A 12,320-nucleotide genomic window follows, 5' to 3' on the forward strand; every position below is an offset into this window, starting at 1 on the left:
CAAAAACTGTAATAATGTTGGTTTGTGGTCACCTAATCCAAAACTAACTGTAAGCCCTGTCTTAAGAGTAGACATGATGTCTGTCACCAAAACCTAGACTGGGAGCTAGTTCCACAGGAGAGGGCCTGATATCTTGTTTGTGTGCCTGGAATCATACATTTAGAAACTCTGGCCTGCAATTGGAGAGCAAAGGATTCAATTGGGATAATATGATAGCATTTGATCTTTAACACATCACAGGACCTGATCAAAAAGGACTTTGTCATGTGATTGGAAAGAATGTAGCATATTCAGCCTAATCAGAGTGACCACATTCTATATATAATGAGATCAGCATACATGTACAATTGCAATCTAACTTTCAAACTATTGTCTAAATATTTTTGATATAAATGTAAAATATTGCATAAATTACATCAGCACTGCCAGTCAGAACAGTCATTGAAATATGTGAATTTGCTTTTCCTTTATTCTCTGTCTTCTATGTAAAAACACTTGAGAAAGCCTAGAAACTTGTTGGAGAGAAGTAATTCATTCAAGAGATGGAAAAATCACAAGTACTGCCCTTTAGATGGAAAGCTACAGTAGAGGAAGAGCTCTGTGCTGAGACTGCTAATGAAAATCATATAGCTCAGAAATCAATAAATCACTTAGGAACAGGAAACAGTTATTGACTAATAACAGTCCCAGACCTCCTGCGGACCAATCAGATGCTTATCACCACCTGACAGCATCAACACTGGATTTTGGTTTACAACATAATATGCCTGCTGGGCGGGTATATAACGACACATTGCGTTCTTATGCACTGCATTTCCTCTAAATTTGTTTTCAGTTACACGAGAATAAGTGTCTCCATCTTTATTACTGTTATTCCGCCAAACCGGTTCTACATTACAGCACAAACAGAAATAGACGATGCGTGACTACCTCGTATGTAAGTCGTATGTTGCGGTGACAGCAGCATCTCTCTTTAGCCATCTTCTTCTTCACCTCCACGAGCACATCATCATCGGTATCCGTTTATTACCCCTTCATCATCCGGTCATGGTTGCAGGAGTCACCTCAATCTGGAGTCAGAGATGCTGCTGCTATGACGCCACCACTAATGCTCCCGTTGCAGCTCATTGGTCGGTTAAGCGCCCCCCCCCCCCCCCCCCCTCCCCACACACACACACTTTTTCCTGTCCTCATCTCCACAATAAAATAACAAGGTCATTACATGTGTTTCCCTCTGTGTGTTTATATGAGTGAATTTCCCTTTTTTTGATTTGAAATTTCCTTTAAATGGGTCCTGGTTTTTGCTTCAAACTAGTCTGTGCGAGCCATTGATGTTATGTCACCTAGTGGCCAAATAATGCATTACATTCCACAGTTGATGTACAGTCATGTAAAATCGTGTATTTCCGTTGTGTGGTGTTTATGTGCACATACGTTCTTTCAGTTACTCCTCAATGTGTTTTTATTTCATGACATGTGCTCAGATGAAAAAAGGGATGTGTTCCATACATTCCACGTGTGCCACATGTATTCAAGCTACAGACGCCATTCTTCCTTTTTATTTTTTGTTTTATTGTTAAATATGACTATATATATTATTCAGAAATTGTCAGAAAAGTTATATTTTGGAATGAGAATGTTTTTTAAAAAAAATTAGGAAGGAAGGAAGGAAGGAAGGAAGGAAGGAAGGAAGGAAGGAAGGAAAGGAAAAACTCCTTTTTAACAGGAAGAAGCATCCAACAGAATAAGGCATCTGGTGTGACCGGTTGGGTGTGAGTAGATGAAGACAGGACAAAGACATACTGTTGAAGAGAGACAAAGATTAATAGCAACAAATAATTAAATACATGCATTAAATTTGTATATTAACAATAAATAAATAAATGAATATATAAAATTGAACTGAATTAAACTATAGCTAAACAAAACTATAGTTCAAAACGCGTGTGATAAAAATGAATGGACAGATGAATGAAAAGAATATTAAAGCTAGACTTTAAAAGAAAATAATAATAAGATGTCCCAGATTTACAGAGGGCTTTTTGTAGAGCAGCAAACTGGCTTTTTGTGCTAAATGATGCTTTTCTAATTTAGTGAGATACTATTTACTCTCCAGCTTACCAGTTTTCCACTTTAAAGTGTGTTTGAGAGTTATACCAGGGAGTCAAGTACTTCTGATTTGAGGCTCTAATTTTTTTACAGTATCTAGAGTTGTAAACAGTGAAGAAGTGTGGCACAAAATAATCAACCTCTGTGGGAGTAGCGTAGCTCTGCACTGTGTTGGCACAAAGCAATGAAGAAGAGAGCTGTGGATGAATTATTTCCTTAAACTTAGTTACAGCACTTTGAGGAAGACATCTGCTGTGATGAAATCTACTCCCTACTGCTGTGTAATCCAATATTGTAAATTGAAATGTTATCAGGAAATAATCAGAACAAAGACAGTTTAGGAAATATTGTTAAATGTTCAGTTTCTATGCCATAAGTTAGAACAGGACAGAGTGTGATTAAAGTGGTGGGAGGGCTCTTTTACCTTTTGAAAGAAGCCAGTTGAGTCTAATAACAGATTAAATGCCATGCTGAGGCTGTCATTTTTAGCATCTACATGGATGTTAAAATCACCCACAATAATTATATTATCCGAGCTGAGCACTAAATCAGATAAGAAGTCTGAGAATTAAGACAAAATCTCTGTGTAAGGCCCAGGTGGACGATAGATAATATCAAATAGAACTGGATTTTGAGTTTTCCAGCTGGAGTGGACAAGGCTAAGTCTCAGGCTTTTAAATGGATTATAACTCTTTCTGCTTCTTTACTTGATTTACAAGCTGAGGTGGGGGATTGTTGCCAAAAAATTGTTGATAAGTGATTAAAACATGTATTAATAGGGACTTGGAAGAGAGAGAGGTGATGTTTAATAATCCACATTTCACTGTTTTACGCTTTGGTGCAGATGTGGATGCTGTATTGTCCTGTTTTTTATGTTTAAGTTGTTTTTTGCTGGTTTTTAGTTTGTTTTTTGTCTGTTTGGGAGCAGACACAGTCTAAGGGGATGGGGTTTCAGGTGAGACCAGAAGAGAGAAGCTGCAGAGAGGCGTGTAAGACTGCAACTCTGCTTTGTGGTTTAGTACATTTGTTCAGATTTTTAGAAATGAGAGCTGCTCCATCCAAACTGGGATGATGCCATCTAATATAACCAAGTTTCCCCAGAAAGATTCCCATTTATCTAAAAAGCCCATGTCATTTTTGGACATCACTCAGCCAGCAATTTAAGGAGAAAATGAGGCTAAACATGTCACTGGTCTGTTTGGGGTAGAGACCAGAGCAAACTACAGAGTCCAACATTGTTTTTGCAAAGTCACACATCAATTCCATGTTGTTTTTTCGATTGGTCATGTTTCGATTGTCATTACTGCCGACATAAACTATAATTTTACAGAATGTTCATTTACCCTGAGCCATTTTCTTCAGTGTCACCTGTTCTGGCCCCTGGAAGACAAGACTATAGTTGCTGGTGTCTCTATCTTCACATATCTCAGAACTGAATGAGTTGGTGGTGTACCGGGCGCTTCTGCTTAGGAATACGTGTCATCCTCACCATCATCCAGCCAGCTTAGGACCGCTTGGGACAATCTGCTTGAGCTAATGGGTTTCGTTGATGAATATATTAAAATATCCTACTGCACTGTTGTGAGGCTGGACAGTCAAGTGGGGAGAATCATATTTGTGTACCAATCTCATTCAATCAGTATCATATAAACAATTTATCATTCAAATCTTTTTTTGATCATTTATTTCGAGAGTAGAAGGCTGATGTTTGTTTAGTCTATGTCAGGGCAGTAGCTGTAGCTGTGGCAGAGACTGGCTGGAAGTTAAAGGCTCTCAGAGTGATGGTCTATAATTCTCTGTGGGTAAAAGGTGAATTAGCTTCCTGTGATGAGCCCAAGGATTTTAAGGTCTTAGTGTCCACATTGACAAAATCCAATTCCCGCCTAAGCCATGGGGATACTGGTGTGCGTGTGAGACTGTTCCTAAAGACGAACAACCCCACATGCTACCGTCAGCTACTATCTGCTACACTCAACAACAATTCTTCTTGTAGGCTTCTTCCACTGCAGAAAATATTCTTGGATATCCTTAGTTTGAGACTCACATTAACCGGAAAAATTAAAAAAATGAAAGCTAAAGCTCTTACTGTTCTTTCCTCTGCCTACAGTCAGCAATTCTGCCCATAGGCAAACGATCAAAAGCAACATGATCATTTGCCATCTGAGTATTGTCTTGGTCCTGAGCTGTATAATGAAAGAGGTTTCAACAAGGAAAAAGCTTTAGCCTTACTCCGACATTGGACATATGACTGTGCCACTGACTTCCTTCCTGGGCACTGATTCCCTCCAATCATTTTATAGCCTCTCAGGCCCTGAACATCTAACCATGTATCAAGGACTCACTTGATGCTGGAGTCATCCGACCCTCATCCTCCCCAGCAGGTGGGGAGCTATATTATGTCCATGTATAGATTTGAGGACTAAACCAGATCACACTTCTGCTGTCTTACAGGTCATGGTCCATGACCTTCTCAGAGATTTCCTGAATATATTTGTCTACCTGGATACTAATCTTCTTGAGAAGGGGAACACTATACTCATATCATAAAGGTACTTCAAAAGTTCGTGGAAAATAACATTTTTATCAAAGCAGAGAATAATACACTTCATGCCAAGCGGCTAACTGGCTTATACTCTGGAGAGATGGCTTGTGAGGGCAGACACAGAGACAGTTAAAGCAGTAACCGATCTATCTGCGCCTCCTCCTGTCAGTTATCAGTTGTTTGAATCTGCTTACTGAATGCAGCTGTTACAAAAACTATGACAGTAGCGTAGCTAAAGCGTGGTATGGTCACAGCAGAACTGCCAGAAATAAATGGTCTCATCACTGTACATTTCATCAAATTTCTATGCAGTACCCAAATTTCAATTATATACAGTGCTGTGAATTTCATGCTTTTCTTGATTTATAATTTTTTACCACACATGTTTAAGATTATCAAACAAATTTTAATATTAGACGTTAACACAACATGCAACTTTTAAATGATTTTATTTATTAAGGGAGTAAAGGTATCCAAATCTAAATCATGAATTAACTGTAATTAACAAAACTTTCTGAAAAGCTGAGTTTAGTTTCACTAGCCACACTCAGGCCTGTTTGCTGATCAAGAAATCATTCAAACACAACCAGGAACCTGAAGTAGACTAAAAGATCTCAAAAAGCAACACATTATCCCGCGATCTAAAGAAAACAGAGAAGAGGTGAGAAACAAATTCATTGGCATCTAGAAAGGCTAAAAAATATATTTCTTGATTCCCCAAAAAACCACAGTGAGAGCCAATATCCACTAATTGAGAAAACTTGTAACAGTGGTGAACTTTCCCACTAGTGGCCGGCCTATCAAAGTAAAAAAAGAGGGCATAAACAACTCATCCAGGGGGTCACACCAAAATACCCAGAACAGCCTCAGTTAAGGTTCAGGTTTCAACAACAACAAAGGGAATGGGCAAAAACAGCATCCATGGATTGCATAATGTTAAACGTTAAACCACTATTAACCAAAACGAACACAGACTTGCCTCACATTTGCCAAAAAGTATCTAGATCATGACACAGACTTTTGGGAAAATATTCTGTCGACTGACAAGACAAAAGTTGAGATTTTTGGTTTGTGTCCTGTTCCACCTGGTGGAAGGTGGAACACAAACACAGCTTTTCATGATAAGAAAATCCTACCAACAATCAAACGTGCTGGTGGCTAAGAATGGTTAAATTCTGCTCTCTACTAGAAATTCTTGAAGGAGAATTTCTGACCATCAGTTTGTGGTCTGATGTGCAAATGGAGATGGGTTATGTAGATGGATAATGATCTGAATCACACCAAAAAGTCTACCTCTGAATGGCTAAATGTATTAATAAAATAAATGAATAAAAATCTGGATTTAAATCAGAGTGAGATGCCTTGGCATGACCTTAAGTAGGCCATTCATGCCCAAAAACTCCAGTGTGACTGAATTAAAACAATTCGGCAAGGAAGGGTGGCCAAAAATTCCTCGACAGCGATCTTAAAGACTCATTGCCAGCTATCACGAATCCTTGATTGCAGTACTTGCTGTCAAGCAGCAATAACCGGAGGCACAACCAGTGTGATGGACCGAGTTGAAAAACAGGAGGAGTCCCAGGAATTATTAGAAAAATATAGTTTCCATTTATTTAACCCCCAAAAATTATATTTACAAGACTAATAAATGTTGAGCTCATAAAAGAGGTCAAAGAAACAAAACTGAACTCAGGCAACGACTGCAACCTTAACAAACCAAATGACTGCCCAAACATACATAATTGCCCTAAAACTGAAATGACATACTAGGGTATATATAATGGCTGATCAGACCATTGTGACACATGAGGGGTAACAAACAAAACACAATCATAAATCACAAACGATGCAGTACAATCTAGTTTGTTAATAAACTAAACACTAAAGAAGAAACTCAAAAACCCCATTAAACCCTAAACTCAAATATTTAATTAAATACAAATACTTTGTTTTTAAAGTAAAGAAAACACACATTCCCCCTTCAGCAGGAAGTGGTGGTGTGGTCCAATTATCTTCCTTTGTATTTAATGGTTTCAAACCCTGGCTACCATCTTTTGTCCAGCAACTCCCAGGGATGATGGCAGGTAAGAAATAAAAAGACAAAAGTTAGTCAGAAAGCAAAGAAATTAAGTAGTATGAATACATAAATAAACTAAATGTGCGCGCTTACAAATAGAACAAATGTATCCAAACCAATCAATGAAGTTATTGGCAACTAAAATGTATTACTATGTTCAAATGAATGAAAATACAAAAGTTACCGACTTTAGAGTGTGGCCATGGGTTTGGCCATCACAACCAGTCATTAGGTTTAAAACTGCAGTTTTCATTCTTTTGTATCTTTGTCAAAAATTTGTTTGATGATCTGAACCATGTATGTGACAAATACGCAACAAAAAAGGAAGGGGGACAAATACTTGGATACCTTAAACAATAAACATGACTAGTCCTTGTGGAATGCCTGTTTTACATGGTCTCGGTGATTACATCCATGAGGTCAACAGACAACTACAAGATATATGAATGTAATCTGCAAATTAGTCTTTTTTTTATTTAAAGCTACTTATGAGGTTTATTTAAGGGAAACTCAAATGCTGTGTGAGGTAAATGGGTGTGTAGATGTGTTGATGAGTGACGTTACGTTTACGTCTGCTTGCTCTTTTGTAGAGAATATTTGGACCTTTCTGCAGTTTCCTGCTCTGTTTGTTTGAATTAGTCATAATTGCGTGTGACGCTCCTACTCACGTTAGGACATTTCAGCTGACTGTTAATATTAGCTCATTCCTGCGCCCAGAGCTGATGGAGTGATCAAAAGCTTTACTGCTGAAGGAAATATGCTGCTTGTCCCAGCCTGGCACTGATATTCATCACCACCTCAACTCTGCCGGCCCACAGGTGGCTCCCTTATTACAAACACATGTTACATAGCTGCTCAGTCGCTCAAAAAAAAAAAAAAGTTCAAGTAGAGAGTCCATATATCTGCCTGTATTTGGCGTTTCACTGGAGTGACTCCAACATTCTTCGCAAACACTATTTGAGTTACATAAACTCATCGTTTAATTGCCTTTAAGTTAAAACACTATTTTCCAAACTAAAAAAGAAAATCTCTACTTAATGATAAATACTTGAACTCAGTGAAATTAAAAAATTGCTCATGAACGATTTCAGTCCTTTTTAAAAAAAAAAACAACTTCTACTCGTGGAACGGAAACCATTCTTCCAATTATTGTTTTAACGATGGTGCTGTCTAACATGTTAACCCACAGTCTCCAAATGGAGTTCATCTTGTGATTGTGTAGGCCATGGCATATGATTCACATCATTTTGAGCCCTTCTCGAGCCCTCTTGTGCTGTTAAATGGGGGGATTGCGTAGCCTTCATAATCAAACAGGGCTTCAGAAGACGTTGCATCAAGGCATTAATCTGGTCTCTCCCAATAATTCTGGATTAAGTGGTGACAATTGGATCCAAGACAGGCCAGCACACATAGACACACATAGTATGTCAGGAAGAGAAAAAGTGTATACATTGTTTTGAAGAAATTCTGATGGGTCATTACTATAAGTAAAAGAAAAGAAACAGAGCAGTGTTAAAAATCTATTTCCCAAAGGTGATTCACTCTTGCTAATCAGGTATTAGTTTAAACACCATTGTTAAATAAGGACAATACAAACATTTCCTCTCGGCGTGCTGCCCATCAGCAGAGTGCCACTTATGCTAAATGGATAATTGAAAAAAAAATAAACTGTGGGGTCCACTTGCTGCAGGCCAACTGGATCAACAAGTCATTGTGTGTGTGAGGGAAAAGAAAGCCTGGTCTTTGGTTTGTGAAGTCAATGTATGTGTGTGAAAGTGGAAAAAAAGAGTCTGAGGGGCGACTGCGCACACCGCCACCACTGGGAAAATTGAAGGCAGATTTTCCATGGCAGGCGTAGGCTCCAAATTGTTCGTTTTGGATGGAGAATTTGCTCTGGCATGAGATGTGACAATGATATTCATTTTGGAGCTCACTTCCATTTATATAGTGCTGATTGCACTTACACACCTACATACACACACAGGCTCCAGCTGAGCCAAACTGTTACAGAAAACTAAACCTGCCTTCAAATGAGAAAAAGAAACCTTGCCTAAAGTTCAGGCACAGATCTAAAGACTTGTGCTTAAATTGCAGCTCTCTTTATACTTTGATTTGCACACACACGCGCACACATACACGCACACCTACATACACAAACACTCTCCAAAAACAGACATTTCTCTATCGCTTACTCCTACATCCTCATGCGTGCCCAGACCCATATGATGTGCCAACATTTAGTTGATGTGATCCAGCTCCAGGATCATGTTTCTTCAAATCATCTCTAACTGGCCACCACGAGGCCCATTAAAGAAAACTGCTACAGATAGCTGAGGAGGTTTACTGTTCTCTATTTCAGTCAGGAACACAGAGGAACATGGATTGGGTGTGATGGGAAGAATCACAGAACGGGGTGCACGTCTCCTCACAGCTTTCTTAGTTTTAGCCCAGCTAAATCAGCCCAAAAGACAAAAAGTGTATTGATTGCACTATACTGGAATGCTTCCAAATTTGTGCTCATTTTTCATGTTTTTTAGTTTTAGTTTTTTCACTTGAATTTTCTGATTTCTTGTGGAGATCTATGTCTGATTCAAGCTAGATTTGAATTTCTGAAGACCATTAAGAAAAATTAAATTAGCTTTACTTTAAATCAGTTTCTGCGATTAAATTTGATGGTTGAACAACTGTACAAACATTTAAAATGTTCTAGTTTCATTATCCTTGATTTTGCGTTGCATTTTTTAAAAAACCTTGTTGAGAATACACAAAATGCACCATATTTATTTTAAGAAATTAACCTATTTTTTATTTTGAGTTATAGGTGGTTCGGATTTTAGATTTCATTTAATGTTTTGATTTATGTGTTTATATCAGCACGAACACTTATTACTTATGGAGCAGCTGAGATTACTGTTTTTCCTGGCTGTGTCGCAGCTGTGCATTCTCTCAGTGTCCAGCAGAGGGAGTGAGACATTTAATAATCTGAGTTCCTGTTTAGGTGCAACTATGGCAGCTTTACTTTTAAGTAAAAGTACTAAAACAAATCCAATCGTGAAATTTTTATATATTAGAATTTCAAGGGTTTTTTTTTTTGCATTGAACCACAACTTTTTTATGCCGTCATGCAAAGTGATCTGAAAATGCAATCATACTGGTGCATTTACACATATGGATACACATATACACACACGCGCAGACATGCACATGAGATACACAGCCCACTCCCTCTTTCTGCTTGTAATCTTACAATCTGATATAATCTGATAACGTCGTCTTTTAAAGTGCTTAGCTGCTTTACTTCTATCGTGAAAGACGGTTTTAAAGGCAGCGAGAAGTAAAAACACAAATGTGTTACGAGGCCTGTTCGATGAATAATGTAATATTCCCTGTGCTCAGTAAATGTTTGTGCTCTTGAGACTTCTGTCATATTTCCCAGGTCATACATTTGTTCAGCTGCGAGAGGCTGAACTTCCTGTAAGTAATTGACAAACTCCTTTAAATAGTTCATGTGCCATAAGGGAATATGAGCTCTGCCGATGATTATACAACGATGGCGTCTCAGAGCTCACGTCACGTCACTCACCATAATTGTTGTTTTGGTTGTTTCCCTGCTGGACCTCAGAAGGGCTTAGAGAATTAAAATGCTAATTCATCCAGGACCAAAATAGTCCAAACAGCTATTTAAGTTGAGCCAGAAGCATTTATCACACCATAATTAAGTTAGATCCAGGAGGAGACAAAAACTATCTTTGTTACTATATTAACTGCAGCATGGGAAAACCCAGGATCTGTGCAGAAAGCCTTTCATTTGGAGTTTTGGATTTAAAGGTTAACTCTTATTTTTGGAGCATTGACCATCACCCCTGTATGTAACAATAACACTGCAATCCCCAAGTTCAAATCTGTGATCACTACAAGGAAATAAGACAGTGCAAGATGCCTGAGCAAATGATTAGATGTGCCAGATACCAGAAGATAAGGACAACAATCTTAACTAAAACAAAGTAACATCCACCACCCTTTGTATCGGCTATGACTTATGCTCCTGTGTGTGCACAGTTTTCATGAGCAAACAGGAATTATTGGAAATGTTTCAGGCATGCTGACTCAGTTTGCCCTCCAGACATAAAAAGGTTTAGATGAGCTACAAAAACCTTTGACTTGTTTACTCGTCGTCAGATCAAACAAGCCAAAGGTTTTACTCATGTTCTCTTTTTCTCCACCTAGAGAGAAAGATTGAGAACTACCATTAGTCCAGACAGTTTCACTCGGCTGAAATTCTTCTTGAATGTAAAAAAAACCCCACCCCAAACAAAACAGCATCTCGTATTATGCTCGGTGACTGCACTCGCATGAAAACTCTGAGATGGATAAGACTACAGAGAGATGCAGAAACCTATACTGAAAACTCAAAGCTCTGTTGTGTTTAAGAGAGAGCTGAGCATAAAAGCAAAGCTGTCAATTTTCCGGCATGTAGTAACAGAAAGTACAATTTGAATAAGGTACTTGAGTAAAATTTTGAAGAACATTCCATCAACTCCATCCTGAAGTTATTGCACATAATACAAATGATGGTCAAATGTGCAAAAGTGAGGGCTACCTCTTCAGGTTAAATGCCTTCTGGTGGAAGCACAGGCTTCACAAATAACACGTGTTAATCAGTAAAAGCAAGCATCGTTTTTATGGGGAAAAAGCAGACAGATTGTAAAGAAAAGGAAAACAACCACTCGTTGGCAATGCAAGAACAGTTCATATGCTCACCAATGTTAGCCTTGGGATGGCAGCTTGAAGTTAATTATGTTTCCTTTCCAATCCAACAGAGGGTGTAGTCGAGCTTGCATCTGTGTTTATGAAAAGTGTGTAATAATAGTGACTTAATCACACAAATAGTGCAACCTCTCAGTCAACTTGACTTGCGTGGAAACTCCACATCTCAGGACATTCTTTTGGTTGTTCACCCAAACCACACACTGTTAACAGCTGTGCAGTATTTCACTCAGACTGCTTGGAGATTTTCTATTTTTTGTGTTGAGCTCTTTTCCAAAACCACTCATTAATAAAGTATTTGTGATCATGTGGCACTGATGGCAGAACAAAGCTTACTCCAGGCAGAGAGTGAGGGGCAGGAAGCAAAGAAAAGAAGGTGAAATGCAAAAGTCAAGGAGAAAAAAGCAAAAGGAGAAAGGAACAAAGGAAGAAAAAAGATGGATGTTTCAAAGGAGCCGAGTTAAGTAACGCTCTTTCCCGCTCTCTTGCACATACACACTCTGCATGCAGACTCCTCACCCCTCCCTCGCTCTTACTGTCTCCTCTGTAATGAGCTCCAGATGTGCTGCTAAGATGGGGGGGTGGGTGGGTGAGGGTGACGGGTGGAGGAGGAGCGGTGGTAATGGGGGAGCTGCCTTGTATGTCATGTGCTCATTCAAGTAGAGACGATGTCTGAGGGGACGCTGTCAGCCCTGATGGAGTTGCAGTCCAGGGCCTGGAGGCGAAACTGGGGGAGGAGGATGAAGAAGGGAAGCTGAGGTGGGGGTGGGTTGGGAGGTCAAAAAGATCTCCACATCTGGAATTACTTCGGGGCAGCCAGGCCCT

Source organism: Aulonocara sp. 'chitande type north' Nkhata Bay, linkage group LG17, assembly GCF_057382095.1.
Source record: "Aulonocara sp. 'chitande type north' Nkhata Bay isolate Kocher_YH1m ecotype deep benthic linkage group LG17, A_spYH_male_GT1.1, whole genome shotgun sequence".
Lineage (NCBI taxonomy): Eukaryota > Metazoa > Chordata > Actinopteri > Cichliformes > Cichlidae > Aulonocara > Aulonocara sp. 'chitande type north' Nkhata Bay.